Source organism: Capricornis sumatraensis, chromosome 4, assembly GCF_032405125.1.
Source record: "Capricornis sumatraensis isolate serow.1 chromosome 4, serow.2, whole genome shotgun sequence".
Classification (NCBI taxonomy): Eukaryota; Metazoa; Chordata; class Mammalia; order Artiodactyla; family Bovidae; genus Capricornis; species Capricornis sumatraensis.
Genome location: NC_091072.1, coordinates 131,431,966 through 131,448,383, shown reverse-complemented (window position 1 = coordinate 131,448,383; position 16,418 = coordinate 131,431,966). Strand labels below are relative to the sequence as shown.

The window sequence follows — 16,418 nt, the reverse complement described above, 5'->3', positions numbered from 1 at the left end:
AATACTAGTGACCTTGATATTATAAACTGTGTGTATGCACACATTCACTCAGTTGTGTCCAGCTCTTTGCTGCCCAATGGACTGTAGCCTGTTAAGCACCTCTGTTCATGCGGTTTCCCAGGCAAGAATACCAGAATGGGTTGCTGTTTCCTCCTCTAGGGGATCTTCCCCACCCAGGGATCAAACCCTAGTCTCTTGCATCTCCTGCACTGGCAGGCAATTCTTTTCTATTAGTGCCACTTGAGAAGCCCTGGGTCCCATACCGGCAAATTAAGATTGTTTTCTTCTGGCTGTTTCAATAGGACTGGATTTGGTCATTTCCATTTGGAAAATACACACCCCCCCCCCCACTCAAAAAAAAAGTATGTGTAACAGTCGATGCTACTGCATTTGGATAAAACTGGCAAGTTCTTCCTACTATCATAGCCCAGGAAACAGCACCAAGGAAACCTAATATATTGGAATAGATGTTGCAGCATTTGGCCCACAGTTTGATACCTCTTAGGGTTAAGCTGAAGTTGTCAAGCTTTAGTGTGTGTGTGTGTGTGTGTGTGTGTGTGTGTGTGTGTGAATACTCAGTTGTGTCCGACTCTTTTTGACCCCATGGACTGTAGCTGCCAGGTTCTTCTGTCCATGGGATTCTCCCAGCAAGAATACTAGAGTGGGTTGCCATTTTCTAATCCAGGGGATCTTCCTGACCCACGGATCGAACCCAAGTCTCCCATATAGCAGGTAGATTCTTTACCACCGCACTGCTTCTGAAGCAATGTTTAGTACTAGTCGTAAAATTTCATCAGTTATGCTGCAACCAATAACACTTCTTATGCATCTTATATCTAAAAATTTAAGCAGACTGTCATCATTTAAATCCAAGTCTTCTGCAGTGTCCATCTTGCAAACAAAATATCAATCTCTATTCCACAAAAGCGCAACTTGATAACTGGTTACCAAGGCCTCTTCAGCTCTTCCATCTTTTCAGTTCAGTTCAGTTCAGTCGCTCACTCGTGTCCAACTCTTCGCGGCCCCATGAATCGCAGCACGCCAGGCCTCCCTGTCCATCACCAACTCCCGGAGTTCACTCTTTTAGGTGCGTTCTAAATCGCTTCAGTCGTGCCCGACTCTTTGCGACCCTGTGGACTGCAGCCCACCAGGCTCCTCTGTCCGTGGGATCCTCCAGGCAAAGATACTGAAGTGGGTTGCCATTTCCTCCTCCAGGGGATCTTTCCGGACCCAGGGATCTAACCTGCATCTCTTCTGTCTCCTGCATTGGTAGGTGGGTTCTTTACCACTAGGACCACCTGGGAAGCCCCTTACATCATTGACTTCGTCCTGTAATTTCAATTTATCCTAGTATGAGGTGAAGAAGACAATTCCATTAACATGTCTTAGGGCAACACAACACATCGATTATTATCAGCAGCTTCTGTATGTACTCTTCATCTATGAGATTCAAAAGTAAAACATTTTCCTGAAAATTTCATTTTCCCAAAATGAAATTCCTGCACTGTAGTTCCTCTTCCCAAACCCCAAAGGGATTCAAAGTCTCAACTAGTTTCTGCGTAAGTAGGCACTCAGTTTCCTCGGGGCCTGCTGAACTGATGGGAGAGGTGATGCCATAGTGTTTTCGGAGGTGGCTGTGTCTGTCTGGATCCCCGAGTAGTAAGGACTCAGCGGCTGCTCTGGGCGTGGCCACTGAGGGGAAAGGGAGAAGGGGCGAGTCTCAGTCCCGGGGCCACGCCCACTCCCGCCCCACCTCCTCCACTGTTTCAACGCTGGTTGCTTTCAGCGCCGCTCGGTTTTCTTCTTTGTCCTCACGTGGTGCCCAAACACGGGCACAACAACTTTTTAGAACGCTGGTTGGACTCTTGTTGAGCTCCAGAAGCAGTTAGTTTTCCACCTTACTATCAGAGCAAAGTGTGGTAAGAGAGTTCTTGCCAAAACAAGCGATAAATACCGTTTCTCCGTATTATGTACCAGAGCCTTAATATACACTGTGCTTCACTCAACAGGCCAGCAAATTTGGAAAACACAGTAGTGGCCACAGGACTGGAAAAGGTCAGTTTTCATTCTAATCCCAAAGAAAGGCAATGCCAAAGAATGTTCAAACTACCGCACAACTGCACTCATCTCACACATTTGCAAAGTAATGCTCAAAATTCTCCAAGCCAGGCTTCAACAGTACTGTGAGCCGTGAAATTCCAGATGTTCAAGCTGGATTTAGAAAAGGCAGAGGAACCAGAGATCAAATTGCCAACATCCATTGGATTATAGATAAAGCAAGAGAATTCCAGAAAAACATCTACTTCTGCTTTATTTATTACGCCAAAGCCTTTGTGTAGATCACAACAAACTATGGAATATCAGATGGGAATATCAGACCACTTTACCTGCCTCCCGAGAAATTTGCATGCAGGTCAAGAAGCAACAGTTAGAACCAGACATGGAACAACAATCTGGTTCCAAATTGGGAAAGGAGTACAAGGCTGTATACTGTCACCCTGCTTATTTAACTTATATGCAGAGCCCATCATGCAAAATGCTGGGCTGGATGAAACACAAGCTGGAATCAAGATTGCTGGGAGAAATATCAATAACCTCAGATACACTGACACCACCCTTATGGCAGAAAGTGAGGAGGAACTAAAGAGCTTCTTGATGAAAGTGAAAAGGAGAGTGAAAAAGTTGGCTTAAAACTCAACATTCAAAAAACGAAGATCATTTCATCTGGTCCCATGACTTCATGGCAGATAGATGGGAAACAATGGAAACAGTGACAGACTTTATTTTCTTGGGCTCCAAAATTACTGCAGATGGTTACTGCAGCCATGAAATTAAAAGATGCTTGCTTCTTGGAAGAAAAGCTATGACCAAACTAAAAGCATATTAAAAAGCAGAGACATTACTTTGCCAACAAAGGTCCATCTAGTCAAAGCTATGATTTTTCTAGTAGTCATATATGGATGTGAGAGTTGGACTATAAAGAAAGCTGAGCGTTGAAGAACTGATGCTTTTGAACTGTGGTGTTGGAGAAGACTCGTGAGAGTTCCTTGGCCTGCAAGGAGATCAAACCAGTCAATCCTAAAGGAAATCTGTCCTGAATAGTCACTGGAAGGACTGATGCCAAAGCTGAAACTCCAATACTTTGGCCACTGGATGTGAAGAACTGACTTACTGGAAAGACCCTGATGCTGGGAAAGATTGAAGACAGGAAGAGAAAAGGGTGACAGAGGATGAGATAGTTGGATGGCATCACTGACTCAATGGACATGAGTTTGAGCAAGCTCTGGGAGTTGGTGATGGACAGGGAAGCCTGTTGTGCTGCAGTCCATGGGGTTGGAAAGAGCTGGACATGACTGAGCGAATGAACTGACTAACTGACTAAGATACACTATTTATGACCCTCCTAAGAACTTTCTGTGTTCAGTCTTATGTTCTCAGTTGCAGAGACCAGGGAACTGATGATTTGAGAAACTAAGTTTCTCTTGGTGGCTAACTCATAAGTGGTGAAATAAGAGATTCTGACCTAGGGTATGCAGCCCATTCACTTTCCTTTTAAAAAAAAAAAAAAACTTTTCTAGTATGAAAGTCACAGACTTCTCACGTGGCTCAGTGGTAAAGAATCCACATCCAATGTAGGAGATGGAATATAGGCAGGTTCAATCCTTGACTTGAAAAGTTCCCCTGGACTAGGAAATGGCAACCCACTCCAGTATTCTTGCCTGAAAAATTCCATAAATGAAAGAGCCTGGTGGGCTGCAGTCCATGGGGTCAGAAACAGTCTGACTTAACTGAAGTGACTTAGAAGTCACATGCACAGTTGATTTACAGTGTGTGTTAGTTTCAGATGTACAGCAAAGTGATTCAGTTATATTTGTATATATATGTTTATGTATTTTTTCAGGTTCTTTTACGATTATTACAGAGTATTGAGTATAGTTCCTTGTGTTACACAGTAGGTCCTTGTTATCTATTTTATATATAGTCTATGCTAATCCCAAATTCCTAACTTATCCCTCCTTGTTTCCGCTTTGGTAGCCATACATTTGTTTTCTATGTCTGTGAGACTTATTTGTGTCTAAAGTTATGACAGTCATAGTGAAAATGATAAGAATAAAAATGAAACTAAATGGGCACTCCAGAATTACTACTCTTTGCAATTTGTAATACCATTCTATAGCAGAAGTGAAGTGAAGTCGCTTAGTCGTGTCCGACTCTTTACGACCCCATGGACTGTAGCCTACCAGGCTCCTTTCTCCATGGGATTCTCCAGGCAAGAATACTGGAGTGGGTTGCCATTTCCTTCTCCAGGGGATCTTCCCGACCCAGGGACCGAACTGGGGTCTCCCGCATTGCGGGCAGATGCTTTAACCTCTGAGCCACCAGAGAAGCCCTTCTATAGCAGGGACAGCAGTATTTCTGTTTCTGTTTTTAGAAAGGACACTGGTTTTAAATAATGTACGCTAATGTTGATGTTTTAGATTGTTTTAAACCTTTGATTTCTTTCTGGTGTGTTACAAGATTTAAATTTCTCCACTTCTAGAAAACAGAGAATATTTGTTTTTGAACTAAAAGTCATGTTACTTTTCATTTTTAAAGTAGATTTCAGGGCATATTCACAGATATTTACTAATTTGATCCCCACAATGATACTGTGATGAAAAGAAGTGGCTATCAGTATTTTATTTTGCAAACGGTGACATAATGGTGCAATCAAAGATATACAGTGACTCCCTCAAGGTCACACAGACTGATCCAAAATAGGGTTGAGATTCAGTTTTTCTTTTCAATATTTGCTTATGTACTTGTTTATTTTTGGCTGTGTCATGTCTTAGTTGTGGCACTGGAAATCTTACGTTGTGCTTCCTGGGCTTAGTTGCCCCATGGCTTGTGGGGTCTGAGTTACCTGACCAAGGATCAAACCCATGACCCCAGCATTGGTATTCTTAACCAATGGACCGACAGGGAAGCCCAGAGACCCAATCATAACATCTTCCTCCTGGAAACGTTCCCTGTAATATCTTGCCATCCATGTATCTTTTTCCTTAAATTGCTTAATTTTCCTTAAATTTAATAAAAAACAATATGGAAACATAAAGACTGTTTTTCTTCACTGGATTTAAATTCTTAAATTTCTTAAATGCTGAAGGAAAGTGCTTCATGTAGCTATTTATCAGGACTTAAAGAGTGGAAGCTGAGGGTATGTACAAGTTATTTCTGAAATTCTCCTTATAAAAAATGATTCTTAATATAGATAACCATTACATCACATGGTTGCCATAGCTAAAAGTTATGAGGTTTTCTTATGTTTAAATGTTTGAATAATTAAATGAACAGCAGTGTGTACAATGTAAATTTCTTAAATTTAATTAAAGGATACCCCTATAGAAAGCACTATTGTGAAATGTACATGGAGTGATTAAAAGGTTTAGTACATATAATTTTCCCTAGTGTTTAAAAGGTCACTAGAAAGAAAAAAGTGACAAATATGCTGTTTTAAGCTTTTTTTTTTTTTGCCACTTTAAAAATGTCACAGTGAGTGAAAGGAAAAAGCTGCCCGATAGCAGATGAATGGGTATTGACAGCTGCACCAGTGTTAAATGCTGCATGGCAGAAAAATCTAGGGAAGAAAAACAAACTGTAGTCACGTTTCCATATTGCTTTTTATTAAATTTCAGTAAAGAGACTTTAACTTTGATTGATACCTGAATTTGATATGAAATCAATTTGTGAGACAAATCCATGCACACACAGAAAAGATAGGTGTATAATATAAGACATTTTAATCATGCACTAAATGTAAAATTATCCTGACAACACATGTGATATTTTATGGTGTCCATATGGTATTGCATATGCAGCTTATAATATACAACTGGTATCTGGATAACATATGATATAGATGTAAAGCACACCCTACAAGCTTAGAATTCTGTGGTTACACACACACACACACACACGCACACACACAGAGACATAATATTCATGCTTTCTCTGTACTGAATATACATTATACATTTAACCCCTGTGCCTGTGTGTTCATATTGTGAAGGGCTCAGGTTACTTTCTGGGGGCGTGTTAGATTTCTTTTGGCTTGAACAACCCTTTTCCCAGAAGCCTGGAAAATTCATCATGTTGGATAGCCAGGTGTTCTCCATTTGCAAATATTATTACCTTGTAGGATTAGAAGAAGGTTTAATTATGAAAGAGGATAAATAAACAGTGCTGCAGGCAGAAAGGCCCACCAGGCCCCTTTGTTGGGGGGTGTCCTCTAGGAGAGCAGTCCCCAACCTTTTTGGCACCAGGGACTGGTTTCATGGAAGACAGTTTTTCCACGTGCAGCTGGTGGGGGGTGGGGGATTGGTTTAAGGATGATTCAAGAGCATTACATTTGTTGTGTATTTCTATTGTTTTTACTGGAGAAGGAAATGGCAACCCACACCAGTATTCTTGCCTAGAGAATCCCAGGGATGGGGGAGCCTGATGGGCTGCCATCTATGGGGTCGCACAGAGTCGGACACGACTGAAGCATCTTAGCAGTAGCAGCATTGTTATTACATCAGTTCCTCCTCAGATCACTGGGCATTAGATCCCGGAGGTTGGGGACACCTGCTGTAGGACTCAAGGTCTGTGAACAGTCTTGATGCAATGGGGAAGGGATTTCTAAGCTGGGGACTACAGGATTTCTGCCAGCAGACTCTGATGCTCAGTTGGAGGAGGACCCCAGGAGCCAGTGTCTTTTGCTCTTGATTGTTCTTTACCAGGGATCTTGCTTCAGAGCAGACTTGACTGATGTTTACCTGAATCACCATTGTTTCCAGGAGAAGCTTGTAGCCATGTTGAATCTTAACCACTACAGGCAAATCCCTTGTGCATCTGTCTTCTCTCTTCCCTCCCCAGACTGGAGCAGAGATCCATCCTTTTCATTCTTGAATTCCTGCTGCTTGGTACCTTAGTAGGCATAGGTGCATCAGTGGCCAGTCGTGTCCAACTCTTTGTAACTCCATGGACTGTGGCCTGCCAGGCTTCTCTGTCCATGAGATTTTCCAGGCAAGAATACTGGAACAGGTGGCCATTTCCTTCTTCATGGGATCTTCCCGACCCAGGGATCAAACCCATGTTTCTTGTATCTCTTGCATTGGCAGGTGGGTTCTTTACTAGCTGAGCCACCAGGGAAACTCCACCTGGTGCCAGTGATCTAATAGGCTCTCAATAAATGTTGAATGAATGAATGATTGCACCTATATCTTAATGCAAAGTGGAATGCCTTTCTGGAGTTCTTTAGTACTGGGGTCATATGTTGTACTTCTGCTCTCTGCATTTACAAATAGATTAAGGTTGTCTGAAATTTCCCTGAATTTTCTCATGTTCAGGACGTTCCTTCTGAAGTAATCCTTTCAGACTCTACTGTCAGAATTTGCTTGTGAGCCCACAATTATATCAAAGATACTCTTTCTGTCTATCCTTGGGGTTTCTTATTATGCAGATTAAGAAAAGGAAATTGAGAAAGAATTAGCAGACATCACCTTGGGTTATATAGCTACAATCCACAAAGACATTGTGAATAGTATTAATGAAAACATACATGGACTTTGGAGTTTAATTTTTTTTAAAACTTTACAAACATCTTTAGGGAGTATAACTGAGTATCAAAAAATTACATTAACTAAATTACTTTGTTGTATAATTAGAGCATTCTACCAGCATACATAAATTTTAGAAATGAATGCTGTCAGTTTTCATTTTTAAAAATATATCATGTGATGGATGAATAATAATCACACCTGGAAACAGTTTTATAAATAAGAAAATTAAGTTGCATGAAATTATATTCAAAGGTGGTAATGAGTGTCAGTATTGCTCAAAAAGAGAAAAGATGATTTTTCAGACCCTCAAAATGTGCTTAAGTGTTAACTAGATGTATTTATGTTTCACAGCCAACTAAGCTGTAGTTTATATTCCTAGGAATGGCATTAGTGCTTTCTGAACTATAGTCATTCATATTATTTTCTACAATAACAATGCCTCTAATCCTATTACCAAAGAAATCCCGCTCTAGTGTTTATAGGTAACCTGAGCTATATAAACATACAAAACAAGCATATGAAAACTAGAACTCGGTTAACTTGTTGAGTTCGAGATTAAAACCTGAGTGATATCAAACCCTGTTAGTTCTTTTTTTCTTATTGAATCAACTGAGTTTTCAAATAAAATCAAGCAAATAAATACCATATTATTTCGTTTTCTATTGACAAAATTATAAGACTGACAATCGAATATCCACTAGGCTGTGGATTCTCATCCTAAGTTATCCTGCAGACTGGTGGGACACTACAGTTGCCTCATCTTCTGGAGCACTTTGCTCCATGTTAGTTTACCCGCCTCTAGAGACGATCTTCCCTAGGTGTTTCAGGGGGAAAGTACTGATGAGATTTCTCATTTTGCTAAAGTAATGTCATTGCTTGGTGTTTTCTGACCTCCATTTCTGAACCAGTATAGCTAAAGTTGATCTCCAAGGGGAGTAGACAGTGAGGCTGATGATTTTCTCTTTTTCCAGCAGGAGTCAAAGCTCATGGCTTTGCTCTTCACACTTCATCTTCTCTCTCTTTGCTGGGAAGGTATGTAGAGAAATCGGTGGTTGTAACTAAATGTCTGTCCATGCCACATTCAGTTGATACTGCCAATGGAATGATCAAAAACACACTAAAGAAGAATTAGAATAGGTTCATTTTTTGTTGTTGAGTGTGTGGGGGGAGAAGAGGTTTCTGTGGGCTCATCAAGGCTTCTGTGTTATTGAGTTGGACAAGGCAGAAACTGGAAAATTCTCAAAGAAATAGGACTATCAGACCACCTGACCTGCCTCCTGAGAAATCTGTATGTAGGTCAAGAAGCTACAGTTAGAACCAGATATGGAACAACAGACTGGTTACAAATTGGGAAAGGAGTATGTCAAGGCTGTATATTGTCACCCTGCTTATTTAACTCATATGCAGTGTTCATCATGAGAAATGCTGGACTGGATGAAGCACAAGCTGGAAACAAGATTGCTTGGAGAAATAGAAATAACCTCAGATATGCAGATGACACCACCTTTATGGCAGAAAGTGAAGAAGAACTAAAGAGCCTCTTGATGAAACTGAAAAGGACAGTGAAAAATTTGGCTTAAAACTCAACATTCAGAAAACTAAGATCATGGCATCTGGTCCCATCACTTCATGGCAAATAGATGGGGAAACAGTGGAAATAGTGAGACTTTACTTTTTGGGGCTCCAAAATCAGTGCAGATGGTGACTGCAGCCATGAAATTAAGAGACACTTGTTCCTTGGAAGAAAAGCTATGACAAACCTAGACAGCATATTAAAAAGCAGAGACATTACTTTGCCAACAAAGGTCTATCTAGACAAAGCTATGGTTTTTCCAGTAGTCATGTATGGATGTGAGAGTTGGACTATAAAGAAAGCTGAGTACCAAAGAACTGATACTTTTGAACTGTGGTATTGGAGAGACTCTTGAGAGTCCTTTGGATGGAAAGGAGATCCAACCAGTCCATCCTAAAGGAAATCAGTCTTGAATATTCTTTGAAAGGACTGATGCTGAAGCTGAAACTCGAATACTTTGGCCACATGATGTGAAGAACTGACTCTTTTGAAAAGACCCTGATGCCGGGAAAGATTGAAGGCGGGAGGAAAAGGGGATGATAGAGGATTAGATGGTTGGATGGCATCACTGATTCAATGGATATGAGTTTGAACAAGCTCCAGGAGTTGGTGATGGACAAGGAAGCCTGGTGTGCTGCGGTTCATGGGGTCGCAAAAATTGGACATGACTGAGTGACTTAACTGAACTGAAACATCCGTGGGTTGGATGAAGCACATTAGAAGTTAGAGGTGCTTATTCTCACAGAATATATCACTTAATCTGAGGGAATTTGGGAAGGGTCATCTGTAATTCTGTAAGTTAAAATTTGGCTGGGATACTGGGATCGATACTTCTCTCTTTGATAAAATTACCAAGGGACTGGTAATGATCCCAGGAAATCTGACCATGAGCCAGGCTTATAGAGCATTTATAACTTACTGAAGTTCTGACTGCATAAAAGCCATAAGTGAACCATTCCTTATTTAATTGGCCTTGCTTGTCAATCATAATGGCCATTTGGATTGGCAGTACAGTCAGTAGATTCTCTCTTTAATAGGCTTGAATATATCAGATTGACTTTTTACATATCGTTGTCTTTAAGCATATGAACACAGTAGCATCAGAGTGAATTTTACTTGTTTAGGTGGGTTTTTTAGGAGGCCTAAATTACTTATGTGAATAAGTTGAGCACATCTGAAAGTCACAGGAACACTTAAGTAATCAGAAAACTATGTGGTTATGGAGACCATAACTTAATCTCAGGAAAGAGCTACTGTTGTGAGAATAATTTAGGTGCTAAGAAAAATCAGTACATCAGATAGTAACTTACTAAGGAGTACCCTAGAGGTTTGAAGAGTTGATGTCATTTCCAAAGCTGGGTAAATTATTCCCAGAAAGTAGCTTAGCATGCCTGGAAGAGAGTTCAATGAGCCACCATAATCTTTTATAGTACCTGAATTCACCTTTGAAATCAATCTGGACTCGTTTCATTTCTGATTTCAAATTTATAAAACATGAGCTTCTTGGTAGAATTTTTGGTCACATCACCATCTTTGAAATCCCTTTTCATTCTCTGTATATGCTCAGAATTTATAAAATAGCTTTCAGAATTCACTATAACAAAGTCCTTGCTCTAAATTTTATCTCTATTCTTATTTTCCAAGAATGTCCACTAGATTTTAGCCATGTCAACTAACTCTGAAATTTATGGTCTGAAATGTCTCAGTTTAAAAGCAATTTTATGAATATAGTTGAAAGTACACGAGATATATGAGTTACATGTATACTTACATGATATACAAGTTTGGTGTTTTTTCAATCTGTATTTTTTTTTTTTTTTTTTTTTTTTGCCAAACCGTGTGACATGTAGGATCTTAGTCCTCTGCATTGTCAGAGCTTGGAGTCTTAACCAGCCGACCACCAGGGAAGTCCCTCCAACCTGTATTTTAATACGACACTTACTTTGTATATATACTTGTATATACGGTACTGTTTTATACTGCATACATATATAGTAGATGTAGTACACGTCAAAACTCATAGTAATGAGTTTTTGGGAGAAAGGGAGGAGAATTGAACTGGGAAGAGGAATAGAGAGAACATAAACTGTGTTTATAAGGATCTGTTTCTCTCAAAAGTGACTTGAAGCAAGTATGACAAAATATGAGTATTTGTTTAAAGTATGTATTAGATACACACGTGTTTATTATATTCTTCTTTGCAGTGCCCTATATTTCAAAGACATTTTTAATAGAAGAAAACCCCTCTGAAACCATTTTCCTTGAGGTTGCATTCACGCCGAACTCCTTCTCATCAATTGCTCTTTACTTAGCTTCTTAAATTCTTGTCCTTTTTTCTTCTTCAAAACCAGAAAATTACTTTGGCATTGTTTAAAGAATGATGAAAATCCCATTTAGATCTGGATTGCAAAATCCTTGCTAATTCACGAAAGCATTTATTTTTTTAAACATTAGTTTAAGTCTGTTCCTCAGACTGTCACATCTCTCTTCAGGGGTTTCTCATAGTCTTTAGACGACTCCATCTGCTCTTCTAAAAGGAGAACATCAAGCCAGTTTGTTAGATGTGACACAATTAGATCTCAGATGCTCAGCTGCCTGACCATTTGTAAACGCATTTTCTGGAAATTAGGAACAGACCAAAGAACTCTGACTTTCTCTAAGGCTTTTATTTAGCCTTCATTTTATGTGACTTTGGTTTATGTTTCTATTCCACTTCTTCTCCTGGGAACATGAATAATTCTGGTTCAAAGTCATTCTCCCCAAATAGTACTACCACTGGCTATTAATCAGTGTTTCTTTCTCCTCCTCTTCTACTTTTTTTCATCTTTTTTGTTATTGTATGGTTAACAGATATTTGGTCCATGCTAAAATTTTTTTTGTTGTTGTTATTTTGTTCTATCCAAAACCATTTGTCATGGACCAATTGTGGTCATGGACATTTTGAATAGGACCAAATTTCAAGGAGCTTTAGGTGTGGACCATATGTCTTAAAATTTTTTTTTTTAATTTAAATTTATTTATTTTAATTGGAGGCTAATTACTTTACAATATTGTATTGGTTCTGCCACACATCAACATGAATCCGCCACGGGTGTACACGTGTTCCCCATCCTGAACCCCCCTCCCACCTCCCTCCCCATACCATCCCTCTGGGTCATCCCAGTGCACCGGCCCCAAGGATCCTGTATTGAACCTGGATTGGCGATTCGTTTCTTATATGATATTATACATGTTTCCATTCCATTCCCCCAAATCATCCCACCCTCTCCCTCTCCCACAGAGTCCCAAAGACTGTTCTTTACATCTGTGTCTCTTTTGCTGTCTCACATACAGGGTTATCATTACCATCTTTCTAAATTTCATATATATGCGTTAGTGTACTGTATTGGTGTTTTTCTTTCTGGCTTACTTATTTTGTATTTATTTAGGCTGTGCTGGGTCTTCGTTGCTGTGCACGGGCTTTCTCTAGTTGTGGCGAGTGTGGGCTACTCTAGTTGTACACAAGCTTCTCAATTGCAGTGGCTTCTCTTGTTTTGGAGCCTGGCTCAAGGGTGTGAGGGCTTCAGTAGTTGTGGAGCATGAGCTTAGTTGTTCTGTGGCATGTGGAATCTTCCTGGACTAGGAATGGGACCTGTGTTCCCTGAATTTGCAGGTGGATTCTTAACTACTGGACCACCAGGGAAGTCCTTGGACCATACGCTTTATGGGCCAGATGTCTTATTGATTATTGCACAGGGCCAAATGTCTTGCAAGGGAATTGTACACCCTAGAAATCATGTCAACCAATCCATAGTCAAAGAGATATGTTTCTCCTAGTTTTAAAAATTGTGTGTGACTGAGGAAACAACACACGCAAAACAGAGCAAAACAAAAACAAATGAGTGCACATTTATTTAGCTCAGCACAAAATAAGTATTAATACATCCCCCTGAAAGGCCAGGAGGTCAATTGCTTTACCAACGGGTTCTCAAAATGGCAGAACTTTGGTGCGGTCTTTGATGTAAAAGATCAAAGAATTCAGCTTTGATAATTTAGTCAAGCAGGCAGACTTGATGTATCCCAACTGACAGACACTGATGGATAAATAAGAATGCCAGTTTATTAATTTATTCTGAGAAAGCCACGAATTGGTGCCAGTGGTTCTCCCATCCTCTCATTGTAGGGGGAAAAAGAAATCCAGGAAATAAAAGTATAATCTTAAGGTTTGGAAATTATAGTATCAGAGCAAGAGGGATTTTTGGATGATCTTGATCTGAAAGGAAAGTGAAAGTGAAAGTCGCTCAGTCATGTCTGGCTCTGTGACCCCAGTAACTATACAGTCCATGGAAATTCTCCAGACCAGAATACTGGAGTGGGTAGCCTTTCCATTCTCCAGGGGATCTTCCCAACCCGGGAATTGAACCCAGGTCTGCTGCATTGCAAGCAGATTCTTTACCAACTGAGCTATCAGGAAAGCCAAGCAGAGACCAACCTAGACAGCATATTAAAAAGCACAGACATTACTTTGCCAACAAAGGTCCATCTAGTCAAAGTTATGGTTTTTCCAGTAGTCATATATGGATGTGAGAGTTGGACTATAAAGAAAGCTGGGCACTGAAGGATTGATACTTTTGAACTGCATTGTTGGAGAAGACTCATGAGAGTTCCTTGGACTGCAAGGAGATCAAACCAGTTCATCCTAAAGGAAATCAGTCCTGAATATTCATTGGAAGGATTGATGCTGAAGCTGAAACTCCAATACTTTGGCCTCCTGATGTGAAGAACTGACTCATTTGAAAAGACCCTGATGCTGGGAAAGATTGAAGGCAGGAGGAGAAGGGGACGACAGAGGAGGAGATGGTTGGATGGCATCACTGACTTGATGGACGTGAGTTTGAGCAAGCTCCAGGTGTTGGTGATGGACAGGAAAACCTAATGTGCTGCAGTCCATGGGGTTGCAAAGAGTCAGAAACGAGTGAGCAACTGAACTGAACTGAACTGATCTGAAATATCCCTCCTATGACTAAGTTATTTGAACTGCTCACGCTATTTGGCCAGAGTGCTGCTTCCCCTGAACTATCTTGGATAAACTTTAAGAAATTCTTCCTCTTTTGGACTCACTTGAAGCTTCTTGATGTTCTTTTTTTTCAGACTAGCTGAAGTAGAACTGAATACGCCATGGATTTATGTTAATGCTTTAGAAGATAATAAAACACTCAGCCCAATGTCAAATACAGAGGAACAAATGTGGGTTACTGGTTCTAGGGATCATGTATATCTTAGTGGCAAAATCATGGGCACTGCAGTCAGCCTGGACTTGAATTCCAGTTCTGCTCCTTACTGATTATATGGCCTTTAATATGATACTGATCCCCTTTGTGCTTTAATTTGCTTAGGGGTAAAACGGAGACAATAATTGTACCAATTTTATAGGATTGTTGCTAGGATTAAATGGGATTAGACACACTGGCTTCTAACATTGTGCTTAAAATTGCAAGCCTTCAACACTGCTTATTTTTTGTTAAGATGACATGTGTCAGTTATGACTGGTCTTTCATTTCTCTCAGAGCACAACTACTCATTTAGTTTCTCTCTTTGGGTAGATTATGTTATTGGTGGCCCATTTATCTTGTCACACATTTCTAGTTAATAATTTTATTAATACTAATTTTTCCCTTTTTACTTGTTGAATTTAGGATTGGAAACATACCAGCTGCCATAAAATCTGTTGTTGTTAAGTCACAATCAGAAGTAGATGGACATTGTTGTTGTTGTTTTTCAATGGCTAATTCATGTCTGACTCTTTGTGACCCCATGGACTGCAACATGTCAGGCTTCCCTGTCCTTCACTATCTTCCAGAGTTTGAAATTCATGTCCATTGGGTCAGTGATGCTATTTAACCTTCTCTTCGTCTGCTGCCCTCTTATTCTTTTGCCTTCAATCTTTCCCAGCATCAAAGTCTTTCCCAATGAGTCAGCTCTCTGCATTAGGTGGCTGAAGTATTGGAGCTTTAGCATCAGTCCTTCCAATGAATATTTAGAGTTTATTTCCTTTAGGATTGACTGGTTTGAGCCCCTTGGTCCAAGGGACTCTCAAGAGTCTTCTCCAGCACCACAGTTTGAAAGCACCAATTGGCTTTCAAGCTTCTATATGATCCAGCTCTCACATCTGTACATGACTACTGGAAAAACCATAGCTTTGACTATATGGACCTTTGTTGGCAAAGTTATGTTATTGTTGAAATAAAATAAGACTCCCAATAATATACACTGACGCATTTAGTATTATGCATAATTCTTATTGTAAAGCATGAGCAGAGAGATGGTATGGGGAGGGAGCTGGGAGGGGGATGCAGGATTGGGAACTCATGCACCCGAGGTGGATTCATGTTGATGTATGGCAAAACCAATACAGTATTGTAAAGTAAAATAAAGTAAAATTAAAAAAAAAAAAGAAATAAGTGCTCAGTCGTTTACACATGAGACAGTAATTTGTGTTGTTATTACAGAGCCAGGGAGATGACCTGGTGGTTTAACGAATGGCACAGATACTTTCCTGAGGCCATATATACATTTTAATCCTTGTTGTTGTACATATTCCCTTATAAAGTTAAAGAGAAATGTTCTGGAGAAAACTTCCTTAGAGCTGAAATTCACCTCTCTTCCTTCACCCTCATGTGTTCCCCTTCTCCCATCTTCTTTGGGTCATTTTCTCTCGAGTCCCTTCCAGGGCTGCAGAATCACACAGCTCCAGGAGCTGACTTTTACATGGTATCTAAATTAATTATGCCCCAAAGCTGTGTCAAGTGGTTGCTCTGAGAGTGGCCACCCAGCAGCATCCAGCTTCCTACTTCCGTTGTTCTTCTGTGTCTTGACTGACACTGTGGGGCACCAGTCCAGGACCACCACTGTCATAAGAGGGCAGGCAGGAAACTACTGCAGGTTGCATTTTGGGTGAAGAGTGAGCACTGGAAAATAACCATGTTTTTTTCTCCATACCTTGAGTTCTGTTCTTGTTTTTTGTGTTTGTACAAAACTAGAGTTCAAAAGATAATGTCAGGGGCTAAAGGTTCATGTCACCTGTGGGCCAGGCATGTAGGTGAGTAGATTCAGTCACTTTGACCTTTAGCTAAAGGCGCAGTGTCGAGTGCATCATGACCTCCATGAATATGATGGCCGTGATGGAGGCTGATGGCTGACTAGGTGTAGGGGAGAGGGAAGGCTCAGTGTGATTCATCTTGGTATTTTTGAGTCTTGGAGCAGAGAGGGAGGACTTAGAGTCA

The 16,418-nt window shown here is 40.3% G+C and overlaps 1 pseudogene; it reads right to left on the bottom strand.

The window, feature by feature from the left end:
• Nucleotides 1-230: 230 nt before the first annotated feature.
• LOC138078736 (poly(A) polymerase alpha-like) lies at nucleotides 231-16,084 on the bottom strand (annotated as a pseudogene).
• Between the last annotated feature and the right edge of the window lie 334 nt (nucleotides 16,085-16,418).